The sequence below is a fragment of the Solanum lycopersicum genome, chromosome 11 (assembly GCF_036512215.1).
Source record: "Solanum lycopersicum chromosome 11, SLM_r2.1".
NCBI classification, from domain to species: domain Eukaryota; kingdom Viridiplantae; phylum Streptophyta; class Magnoliopsida; order Solanales; family Solanaceae; genus Solanum; species Solanum lycopersicum.
The window spans coordinates 44,774,189-44,786,625 of NC_090810.1; positions in this window are offsets into that span (position 1 = coordinate 44,774,189).

Sequence of the window (12,437 nt, forward strand, 5' to 3'; positions counted from 1 at the left end):
GATCATCAAAGTTATATTTTAATGGTTTCTGTGTTATTATACTATTTTCATCTATTAATTCAATTTTTACTTTTGTCTTATGTTTTTTTCATCCTTGTAATGGATCTTCACTATATAATTGTTCTATTTGTTCATTAATTAATTTGACTTTGTCTATAGCAAATATAATAATTTCTAATTGCGTTATTTGTTTATTATTTATATTTTCCATTTCTTGGTTTATCTTTTCACTTCCTTTTATCCACCATAGTTTTTCGTTGTTTATTATTTACTCTTTTTGCTCCTATCTTATTTCCGCATGGTGTAGTAAGCCACCAATGTGTTTTTGTTATTATGTGTGGATAATATTTATCTAGAAATGGCATTCCTAATAACATATCTTTTGTAGTAAATTCAAAATTATACATTTCTTCTTTTGTTAGTATTTTATCCCATATTTGTATTTTTATATTTTTTGCTTTGTATTTAATCATAGTTCCTTCATTGTTAAATCCCGTTACTACCATAGGTGTTTTTAATTTTTCCCATTTATCTTCTGGTAAGCAATTATATTTACATATATTCGCTTCTACTCCTGTATCTATCATAGGTGTATAATATCTGTTGTAATATCCTTCTACTATAAATTTTGCAAGTATAAATATTTTCATTAATCATTTTGTCCTTTTTATAATTATTTTCTTATTTTGACAAGTTATTGTTAATTGTTCATTTTCTATGTTGTATGGTTTAACTTTTTCTAACCATTTTATTCCTAATGTAATATTATGATCTCCTTGGTATATTTTGAATTGTATTATTAAGAGTATTATAATTATTTCTTTTTCTGTTGTTTCTTCATTCGTGTTTACTATCTCACTAGGTAGTCCAGGGCATGTATGTCCTGTTCTTATAATTTCTTCTTCTAATACTAACTCTCTTGTTATATAATTTTCTTCTTGTCCTGTATTTATTAATATTTTATATTTTCTTTGGTCTATTATTCCTGTTATGAAATAATGATATGGTGTTATTTCTTCTTTATCTAATAGGCTTTGTGGAATTTCATATTTTCTTTTAGATGTACTCATCCTTGATGAGGTAGCTCTTGTCAATGTATCTGGTACGCTTGAAGTGCTTAATCTTTCTTTTACTATTTCTAAATCTTCTTCTATATCAATTTCTTTATAGCTATAGTCATTATTGTCTATTACAGTAATTATTTTTTCAAAAGGATTTTCTATTTTTATTTTATTAATTTTATTTCTTGCTGTTATTTTATGCTTTGTTGTTAATATATATAAATTTTTACATCTTGCTGTAAATAATTTGCTTCCTGGTGCTAGTTCTATTCCAGACATTTTCCGATATAGAACTAATGATCTATCTATGTTTTTATCTGTTAATGATACTGTATAATTAGCACTTATTGTAAATTTAAATTTTTGATATATCAAGTTTCCTTTTACTGCACTAATTACGCTTTTTTCTATAGGGTGTACAATTCTATCATCTGCTAAATATATTTCTATAGGTGTATCTATTCCTTCTCTAAAGCAGGCTTTTATTAATATTTCTGTTTCTCCTAAATGTACATATTTTATTGGTGTTTTAGCTTTTATATCTTGTATTTCTTTGTTTATCATTCTTTTATTTATTATAGGTATATATGCTTTTCCTCTTGTGTATTTGCAATCTATGATATGTTCTTTTTGGCTAACTACATAGTATTCTTCTTTTTGTCTTTTAAACAAATTTATTAAAATAGGTATTTCTAATACTTTTTCAACACTTAAATCTAATTCTTTTCCTTTTATTTGTTCAAATATCGTATTATCAAATATAATTTTCTGTTCTGATGATTCTTCATCTTGATATTCTTCCTTAGATATTATTTTTATTTCATTTTCAGACATTATATTTCTTCATCTGTTTCATTATTATCTATGTTAGTATTTTCTTCTTCATTCTCAGTTTCTATATCTGATACTTCATATATACTGTCATTTTCACTTAATTCATAATCTATGTACTCTATTTGCATATATTTTTCATTATCTATAATTAATTCTGCTATTTGTTTTCTTTTTGGATTTTTGGGTAATTTACAATCTTTAGCTATGTGTCCTATCTTCCCACAATTATAACAAGTACATTGGGATATCTTTCTTTTTGGTCTGTATGGTCTTTTTATTTTATAGTTTTTTACATAATACCTTCGTCTTGGTTGTTTATATTTATATATAGATTTCTTTTTTCTATAATTTTTATATCTTTTAGATTTTTGTTTTTTAGTTGTGCATCCAAATTGTGGTGCCATTTTATTTTTGCAACATGATAAATTTTTATTTAGTACTTTTTTCATTTTTCATTTTTCTTTTTGGTTTTCACATAGTTGTATGAACCATTGATTTAAAAATTTTATTCTAGATCCTAAAGTATCTACCATTCCTTCATTATTCCAATCCTTTATTACGTTTGTACTAAATGGTTCTGGTAATTTTGTATAATATTGTTTTCTTATTTCTTTTGCTTCGTCTAAATTGTATTTAGCTTTGTAATAATATTCTTTAAATGCGCAAGTATATTCTTCTAAGTAACACATTTTACATATAGCTAATTTTGTCATAAGTTGTCTATTTATTATTTTTTCTCTATTTTGTTCTCTTATATCTGTAGTCATGCCTCCAAATTCATTTCTTATTGCTGATTCATATTTATCTAGTATATCTATATTTGTTGCTGATGCAGATCCATCCATTTTCTTATCATTCCTAAGTACTTCTAAACTTTCCGAGGGTAGATTTTCTATCCATAATTTTGTTGTTCCTACAAATGTTCTTTCTATGTATCTTGGTGTTTTTTGCTGTTTCTATTTTATTGTCTATTAACTGTTTAGACATATTTCCTATCCATATTAATATTGCTTTATTTATATCTGCTACACAATCTAAATCTAAAAAATTGTATTGTTCATTTGCTGGTTTAGGTGTCCAATTTTTATTTAATCTACTGTTCCATATTGCATTATTTCTATCTGATTATTGATAGCTTTCTGTATAATAAGTTGGTGGTGTTCTCCTAGGACTAACTCTAGGACTATTTTTGGGACTATTATCTGAGGTTTTAACTCTTGACGTACTAGGTCTATTCATATCTCCTGTGTTTATCTCTAATTTTTTCGATTTATTTATCTGTTCTAGAATTTGTGTATATGTTTCACTTATATCACTTATTTCTGATTGTTGGTCATTTTCATTTCCATCTATTTCGTTTACTTCAATATCTTCATTTAGATCTTCATTTAGTTTTTGTTCCATTTGTTTTATTTCATTTGTTAATTCTAGCTCTTTATCTTTTTCTTTTTGTTTATTTTCATATAATAATTTTAACCTAGCTAATTCTAAAGGGGAAATCAGATTTTTTAAAATATTATTTGAAAGAGTCCTAGTTGAGTAAGTCTAAACTACTTCACCTCTTTTAATTCTCTTTCACGTTAAACTCTATGTCTCTCGGTCACGTAAATATCTCTCTTCTCTTTCATGTTCTCCTGCCAAAAACACAAGAACTAATAAGCAACTGAAATGTATTCACTCTTAAAGAATATTCACATTAAAAACTTATTCAAAACATAACCAAAAAGGTTAGGAAAAGAGAGGAGTTTTTCCGTCGAGTTAGTGTTGAAGCTTTTGGACTGAGACGAAATTTTAGAGAGGGTTTGGGCAGATAGATCAACGTTTGAATGTCAAAAAGGTATTTGTTCTCTTCTACCTTGGTGAAACGCTCAAACTTACTTCTCAAATAAGAAGTAAAGCGGTCGTGTCAAGTAAATAACCGAACTAGTGAGGTTGGGATCGTTCCCACGAGGAAAATAGTTTAGACTTAACTTTATCCTATTATTACTATTGTTCGGTCAATTACTTTCTTAGAAAGCAAAAACAATATAATGGGGGTTTCTATTTCTAAATGAATAAAAATAACTAATAAAATTGAAAGAGACCCTTAACAGCTTTGAATGTTGGAGTTTAATCAATTAAACAAAGTAACTAGAGTTTACGTGTTCCCCACAGGTTCATAACTTGATAATTCTAACTATAACAATTCTTTCCTATTATCTTGAATGCAAAGTGATAAGTTATGTATTTCTAAATCCTTGGTCCGACATCTAGAAAATCTCACTCCGCACCTTGGTCCGGCTACGTGTGTTGCTATCCTAACCCTTATCTTTACCTCATATTAAGCATCAAATTCAATATTTTACTAAGATATAACCTCGTACCAATCAATACTAGCCTATTAGATAGTATACCCTAAATTTATGCTGATAATTCTTTTCCTATTATCTACCTCCTTGGTCGGACAGGTAGCATTAAGGTGAGTTCTAACGTTGGCCATACGTTATAAAGACTTCTAAGCGAAAGAATTATTAATACATGGAAGATACTATTCTACAATTGTTATTTTAGTTAGGTTTTACCTCATTATTTTCCTATGGTTCCCACAACCCTAGTTATGGAGTTTAGTTACCCATAGTCATTATCACAATATTAAATTATATTATAAAAGAATTCATGTACTTACTTCAATGAGAAAGAGTAAAATTCAAAATTTTTCTTGATTAATCACCAAAAATCACCAACAATGACTTGCAAGAATCTCAAAGTAATCAAGAATCTAACAAAAAGTATAATGATAATCAAAAGTCTAACAATACAGTGTCTACTAATATGGTGTCAAACAATACGGAGTCTAACCAATAATATAGAGTCTAACCTAATAATACAGAGTCTAACCTCAAAAATGAGGTTTTTCAAACTATTTATAGAAAATAAAGACCTAATTAAACAAGGAATCTATTTGCTAGAATCTGTCAAAACGCGGTTGGGTCGAGGGACCTCGCGACGGATCGTCGTGGTCACGAGGGACCGTGATGGACTCTATCATCCCATACATGTGCAATTTCATCTGCTGCTCTCTTCATTACCCTCGACAGCATGTATGACGGACCTTCATAGGCACAATGGTCCGTCGAGGGTCTTCGTTTCAAAACACTTAAACTCTTGGAATATGGGTACTTGGGCTACTTCTCTGAACTTCATGACGAACCTGTAGGACGGACCGTCATAGACACGACGGACCATCATGGACTCCGTAACCCCACACTTGGTCTGACTTCCCCATCTTCCTTCAGCAGCTGCACTATGCTGCCACCTACGGACCATCACAAGAACGACGGACCGTCAAAAGTACGACGGACCGTCACAAGCTCCGTAGGTGGTCTCTTCTGCATTTCTTCGCTCAAAATCTCCGCATTCATCTTTGGACAAATTTCCTGCAAATAAAGAGAAACTTATGTAAAAATTAGCACAAAAAGGTACTTGGACACACTAAACTTAAGGAAAAAGTATTAATAATACAGTGAAACCATTGTATATCAACACCCTCAACTTAAATTCGTTGTTTGTCCTCAAGCGACGCACTATGACTCAATACAAAATCATTGTACAATAGTATCAATGTTTTATCCTTTGCAATTATTTGGCTATCAATCCCTATTAATCTCATCATATCTATGCATGTTATCACTATTAGGCTTGAATTATGTGGGATCAGAATATCACACAGACTCACCATGCACTAACACCTATCATCTTCAATTTCTCACCGAGATGTTAATATTTCTTGTATTGCAACTAGTGTCCTCACTTTCAAAAAAAATCCTCATTTTCACACAATGATTTAAGTTTGAGTATAAGGATTACTTTTCAACACTCGCTCTCAGAACAAAGTCACACTCATTTATACCTATTGCCATAAGCTTGCCCTTATTTTCACTTCCATAAGTTCGTTATAAAACCCTTAGGATCACAATAGGACTTTCTTAGCTTTTAACATAGGCTCATGGTCAGGTAGGGTATATTTAGGTATACTTTAGTGACTTTTTGCCCTCCTTGACATATCGGCTAAACCTAAAACTTTCTATCATTTTATCTCGCCCAATTTCTCATATTCTTTCACCTTGCAATTTTCTCTTCTTTCTATATTTGTGTAAGTGACTCTCTTCTTTTCTTACTAGTATTTCTTGTATATTTTTGTTTTTCTTTACTTTTCTTTCAACTAATTCTTGAGTCACTTTACTTTTTTTTCTCTCTCTTTTTTCTTTAAAACCCACTTTTCAGAGCATTCCTCATAATAGCCACCCTCAACTCATAGCTTTGCCATGAGTCAAGGTCAACAATACCAAAAGTTGGGTCAGGGCCATAACGAAGGTTGTTTACTTCATTAGCCCCCCTCAACTTATGCTTTTGGCATAAGCTGAGGTGCACATGTCCAAGGAGGGACCAGGGCCAACACATTATTCCCAGAAAAGATCAATTGGGGTGAAAAAGAAAGGTCTAATTTAAGCTCATATCATTTGGATCCAACAAGGATAAATTTCATTTGTTTTTTCTTTTATGCTAAAAATGGGCTATATTGAATAAGGGCCTATGATTCTTTCCTAATTGTCTATTACACTTTACTTTTAGAAGGACTAACCAGAAAAGTTCTAGCTCAGTACAAATAGTGGACTATTCAAATCTTCCTCACACTCACTTGACATCTCATCACTATACATGATTATCAAACACCTTGTTCGAATTTTAGACATAGGGTAATGCAATGGTGTACCTCTATGTCATGCATAAAGCCACACATTTATCAGTTACTATGCCTAGTCGTGCATCAGTTTCCAATTTATCACGATATCATTTTAGCCATCATGCTCCAGAATTAAACTATGTACAAAAGATATAGACAAGCCGGTTCAACAGAAAAAATAATCAGTCATTTGTAGAAAAAGAACACAGACAAGAAAATCCCAAAAGAGGATAGTGAATTGGGCTACTCAAACTTCACCCTAACACTCACTTTCCATTTACCCCACCCCCTACAAAAGAAACATGCAATTGCCACCAATGCATAAAAAATTTAAATACTAGAGTGGAAGGTGAAGCAAACCTGTGGCGCAAAGCGCCGTCGATCAGCAAGCTGGTGGGTCAGGTTCCCTTAAACCCATGTCCTCTGCAATCTCGACACCCTCAGTGGTGTCCTCCGCAACAACCGCACTATCAGTAGTTCCTCCTACTATCTCCACAGTTTGGGAGCTAGACGCCCCAACCGCTAACTCTTCTGCTCTCATCTGGTGCGCCGCCTCCTCAGTAAGTGAGGCTCTCCTCGAAGCCTCCATCTCATGGCGCTCCTTCTTCCGTGCTCGCACCTCGTCCTCTGCTCGACCCCTACGCCTCTTGGCATGCTCTCGAGGGAGAGGTGGTGGAATCTCTGAGGTGGCACATAGGACCACCAACACTGTGTCTTCTGCAGGCTCGACAAAAGGGGCCTCAGACTCAGGCACCCTAGCCTCTCAGATCGTGTCAATATCTACACGAGTACTGTCGACAGCATCTTGGAGAGTCGACACATCCACCGGTGGGGCAGGCCGTGGTAGCACCTGCAACTCAGAACGTCCAAGTGCTGGTGAACCTCGGCGATCTTCCGCTCTGTATACTGGACCATTTTCTGCTACAACCTCTATTCTTCCTCGGTAATAGACCTCTGCATCCACGGCTGGATATGATGCAGAAGTGTAGCCATTTGCGCCTATAATTTTTGGACCCTAGCAAGCGAGACCAGCGCGGGTAGAGGGGCTGTGCGAGAAGAGCTCGGGGCAGTGCTACTACCCGGGATAGACTGGACCGGGGTAGTGTCAGTGGACGCCGCTTGCGTATCCGTACGGCCCTGGGCTACCGTATAAGCAACATCGCCAGCAAGTGGGGGCAGCTCTGGACGGGGCCCTCTGCGTGGAGCCAACTCATTGGCCTCATCTCTTATGAGGCCGACATCAACAGTGCCCTGCGGGGTCTTGAGCTGATCACCGTGCCATATAGGTACACCTTCAGACCTGCAGAGAGAAAAGATCATGCACGGGAAAGGGTAAGTAGTTGTGACCTTAAAAGACCTCTCGTACCTGACTGCCTGTAGAATACATGAAAAATCCACGTCAAACCCGGCTATCATTGCCGCCATCAGTAGTGCTCAATCCCATGTAACGATATTATCAGCGGTTGTGCGGAAAAGGCAGTGGTGGAAAATCAACCACAAGAACTTTGCCATGAAATTTAGGTTGGCCTTCTTGATGGCCCCCTTTGGCTCGATCACCCAGTCAGCACCCACTCCATCGACTGACAGGTGTAGGGCCATTCACCACTTGGTGTTCTCTCTCAGGGATGGCTCGTGCAAGCACCTTCCATCTGTAATATGCTGCCATCGGTAGTCAAACTCGGCAGTGAGAGGGGTCCGCGCCATAAAGATACCGGCGGATGGCAGGCAAGGAAATATTGACCTGAATGCCCCGTACTCATACCTTTTCCTGTAGGGCCTGTTTGGCGGGGGCAGCCCGCCTATCAATCTGTGATCGGAGAGACGCTACATAGGACGCATAGAACTCTCGGACCATTTCTGCACAATAACATCCCAACAGGCGTGCTGTCCACTCCAGGTGATGTCTGGTGAAGAGATTGTGGATTTCAGCCATCGTCGGGAGACTCCCTGTAAGGACCCGCCGCTCCAATGTGAGTGTTCGAGTCATAATTCCTTTGTCAGTCAGGAACTTGGTATCGGAGTAGACTTGAAATGGTCTGTCGACACACCACCGATTTTGCTGGTCAGTAGCCGGGGTGAGGGCCCGAGCTTATGAACCTGATGTGGATTTCGAACTGTCAGCCTCATCAGACAAGGCCGACGCTGCAGCGATGGCGGGTGCGGGAACCTCAGCAGAGCCGGAGTCTTCCTACGACCACGAAACTCCTAAGGAGACAGATGCTCATTCTTCATTGGTGGGTGACCCTGAAGGTGTGGCGGTCAGCGTGCGCTCCTCATCATACTGGGAGGCATTGACTATGCCGGAAGCCACCTTTTTCGGTGTGGCTCTAGTGGCATGTTAAGCACGGGAAGGGGTGAAAGTGCCTGGGGGCACGTACTCGGGGTCACGCTCATCATCAGATCCAATGTCCAGGCGAGCAGACGGGGCGACAGACTTAGATCTCCCGCGTGCATAGATTCGATCTTGTTTGGGTGCCATTGTAGATAGTACCTGTAAAGGATCAATATTAGTACGAGTTTTGGAAAACAAGTCAAGCAAAACCACACAAAAAAAATTCAAATAAAATGACATTTCTATAGTAACATTGACACACGACGAGCCTGGTAACGGCTCGTTGTGACTATGACGGACCGTCATGGGGTCCGTCGTGTCTTACATAGACTATGTATATATGGATAACCGTGAAGGAGAGTCTCTGACAAGTATGATGGTATGTACAGGATGGACCGTCACTGCTATGAAGGTCCGTCGTACTTATCCATTTAGGGACACTTAAAAAAACGGAGAGAACCCCTTAGAAACAGGTTTCTGACAACCAGAACGGTTGTGCAGGACGGACCGTCGTAAAGACAACGGTCCGTCACATGTGTCCGGTGAAGGACACTTAGAAAAAGTGAGAGACCTTCAGGAACAGGGTCTCTGACAACCAGAACGGTTGTACAGGAGTCACATGTTTATGTTGAAGGACACTTAGAAAAAGTGAGAGACCCTCAGGAACAAGGTCTCTTACAACCAGAACGGTTGTGCAGGACGGACCGTCGTGCGTATGACGGTCCGTCTCATATGTCCGTTGGAGGATACTTTACTAAAATTGGGTAGTGGGGTGTTACGGGTTTTGGAACGGACCCTACGATGATCCGTTGTAGGTACGACGGTCCGTCATCGGGGTCTCGTTCTGTAGATCAGTGACAGAACTGGGAATACCCCTTTCATCCCCATGACCCAAATCGAATTTGTAGTGTTTTAGACCTACATTTGTCTAACTCAAATACCTAGTAAACTATTAACGCAAAAGTACCTATATCTAGGGCTATAAACACGACAATTTCGAAGATTTTTAACCTAGGTTAGACAAAATGTATATAAAAGAAATGAACATATCAATAAGAACCACGCTAAAACTAATTGATAAACAAAAATGCAAGGTAAATGAGTAGAAATTAGAGACACATACCTGAGAATTGGAGAATAACAAGATGGAAAAGTATTTGGTGGCGAATAAGACACCCACAACAGCAACTCTGACTATTAGAAGATAACTTTTAGTGCTTTGGAGGATTTTGGGGGAACAATGATCGGTTGGTAGAGGGAGAGATTTTGGAAGCTGAAAAGGGAGGGAAATAGGAGGTATAAGGGTGAAATGAGGGGTTGGGGTGTTTAAATGGTGACATTTTATATAAAAAAATTCCAACCGGGTCGGGTCAGGTACGCCTCATTAATAATGTGACGATTCCCCGACGATGGTCCATCTTAGTTGTGATGATCCGTCGTTGGTTCCGTTGTGCGTGCCCTAGATTGAAAATAATAGAAAGACGTACCTAGCACGACGGATTCATACGACGATCCATCGCAGGCGCAACGGTCCGTCGCTATATATCAGTCAGTGACTGCTGCAGAGTAATTTTCTGCAGAATTTCTTTGTGATGTGCCTGAAAATTTAAAAACCCATTAGTAGAAAAATGCTACCATTACTAGAAATAAAAACTATAATTATTGGGTTGCCTCCCAACAAGCGCCTGATTGAACGTCGTGACACGACTGAGGAAACTTGATTACTCAGCTTTCATCAAGATGGTATACCTCTGTCACTTCTATTTTATCGAAACATGTATTTTCGAAAAGAGTTTGTTTTATTTTTGAAGATATTTTTGACTATAGGAGTCGCCACTTAATTTTTTAAGCAAAATCAAGAAAACTTATTTTCCAAACAACTAAACCGAAAATCGCTTGAAAAATATATTAAGGGTTCGGGATTCTTATTAGTGTCTTAGGAAGGTGTTGAAGGCTATATGAGAATTTAGGCCACTTGTAGTTCGATAAGCTTGATTTATCGCATGATTTTGAAAGAATCGAAAGCCAACTCGATACCGAATTATGAAGGTATCGAAATGCTCGAGAAGAGGATTCGAGAGCGAATGTTAGAATACAGCCGAGTTTTCAATATTGAATCCGCCTACATACCCTTAAACCTTCGGAATCAGGTTGTGTGTAGTTCAACTCGATCGGTGGAAAAGGAAATCTATTATGCTAGATAACCTTTGGTTTTGGACAAGCGACAAACTAAACGAGTATGACAAGGAGGCTTGTAACCTCTTAACCACGAATGTGGCGCGCTTCACACCCATAATTAAGAACTTGCACTGACATAATTTCCAAAGCTCTTGGCGTGTTGTCACTCAGATTGGAAACTTGCTTCCGATGAATCGAAACTTCCGGATGCGAGACTGAAATTGACAGACCTAAAGGAAGACCCGCATGCCTCGAGAGGGTGGTTCGATTGTGGTGGAAGTCGCTCCTCTGCTCGCATCCTAAGAGTGTGATATTCCTCTTTGGACTGTGCCCCAGTTCGCTGCTAAGAAAAAGTTTCACGTTGTGCTGCATCCTTTTTGATGTCGTCTGCACCTGTGATTTTGGAGAATTCATTCTTTTGGATGCTCTCGACAAAGACTGAGATAAACCTCATCAGCTAAAAAAATGCAATTTGGATGGGAGACAGTGTCTTTTTACCGTGTCGACACTTCATTGTTCTCCTCAAATCGACGCCGACTCGATCGGTCTGACATCTAGCAAATAAAGCTCATGACTTGTGTCTCTTTTGATGCTAAAATAAGTAAATAAATGTTGATGCGATATTGATGTCTCTTTTGTCGTTATCTTCGATGCTATTCTTGACGTTTTCATTTATCAAAATAAGGAATGCGGTTGAGGCCGATGGATAAATATTGCTCTCTCAATATCCCTATATGTCATTTTGCGGGGCATTAATATCTTCCCGCGATACGTATATTCCCGCGAGATATGATCTTCTCGCGATGCATAACTTTCAGCGAGGAATAAGATCTTCTCGCAATGTGCAAATTTTGAGGAGGCATGAATTCTTCTCGTCGTGCATAATTGTTGACTCGCAATGCATGATTTCACAATGCATGACTTTTTCGCGATGCATGATTTTCAACGAGGCATGGATCCTTCTCGTGATGCATAAATTTTAGCGAGGTATAAATTCTTCTCGCGATGTATAAATTTTGAAGAGGCATGAATCCTTCTCGTCGTGCATAATTGTGAACTCGCAATACATGATTTCGCGATGCATGATTTCCGCGATGCGTGATTTTCAACGAGGCATGGATCCTTCTCGTGATGCATAAATTCCACCGAGGTATAATTCTTCTCGCGATGTATAAATTTCAGCGAGGTATGAAGTCTTCTCGCGATGCATAAATTTTGACGAGGCATGAAATCTTCTTATCGTACATAATTGTCAGCGAGGTATGAAGTCTTCTCGCGATGCATAAATTTTGACGAGGCATGAAATCTT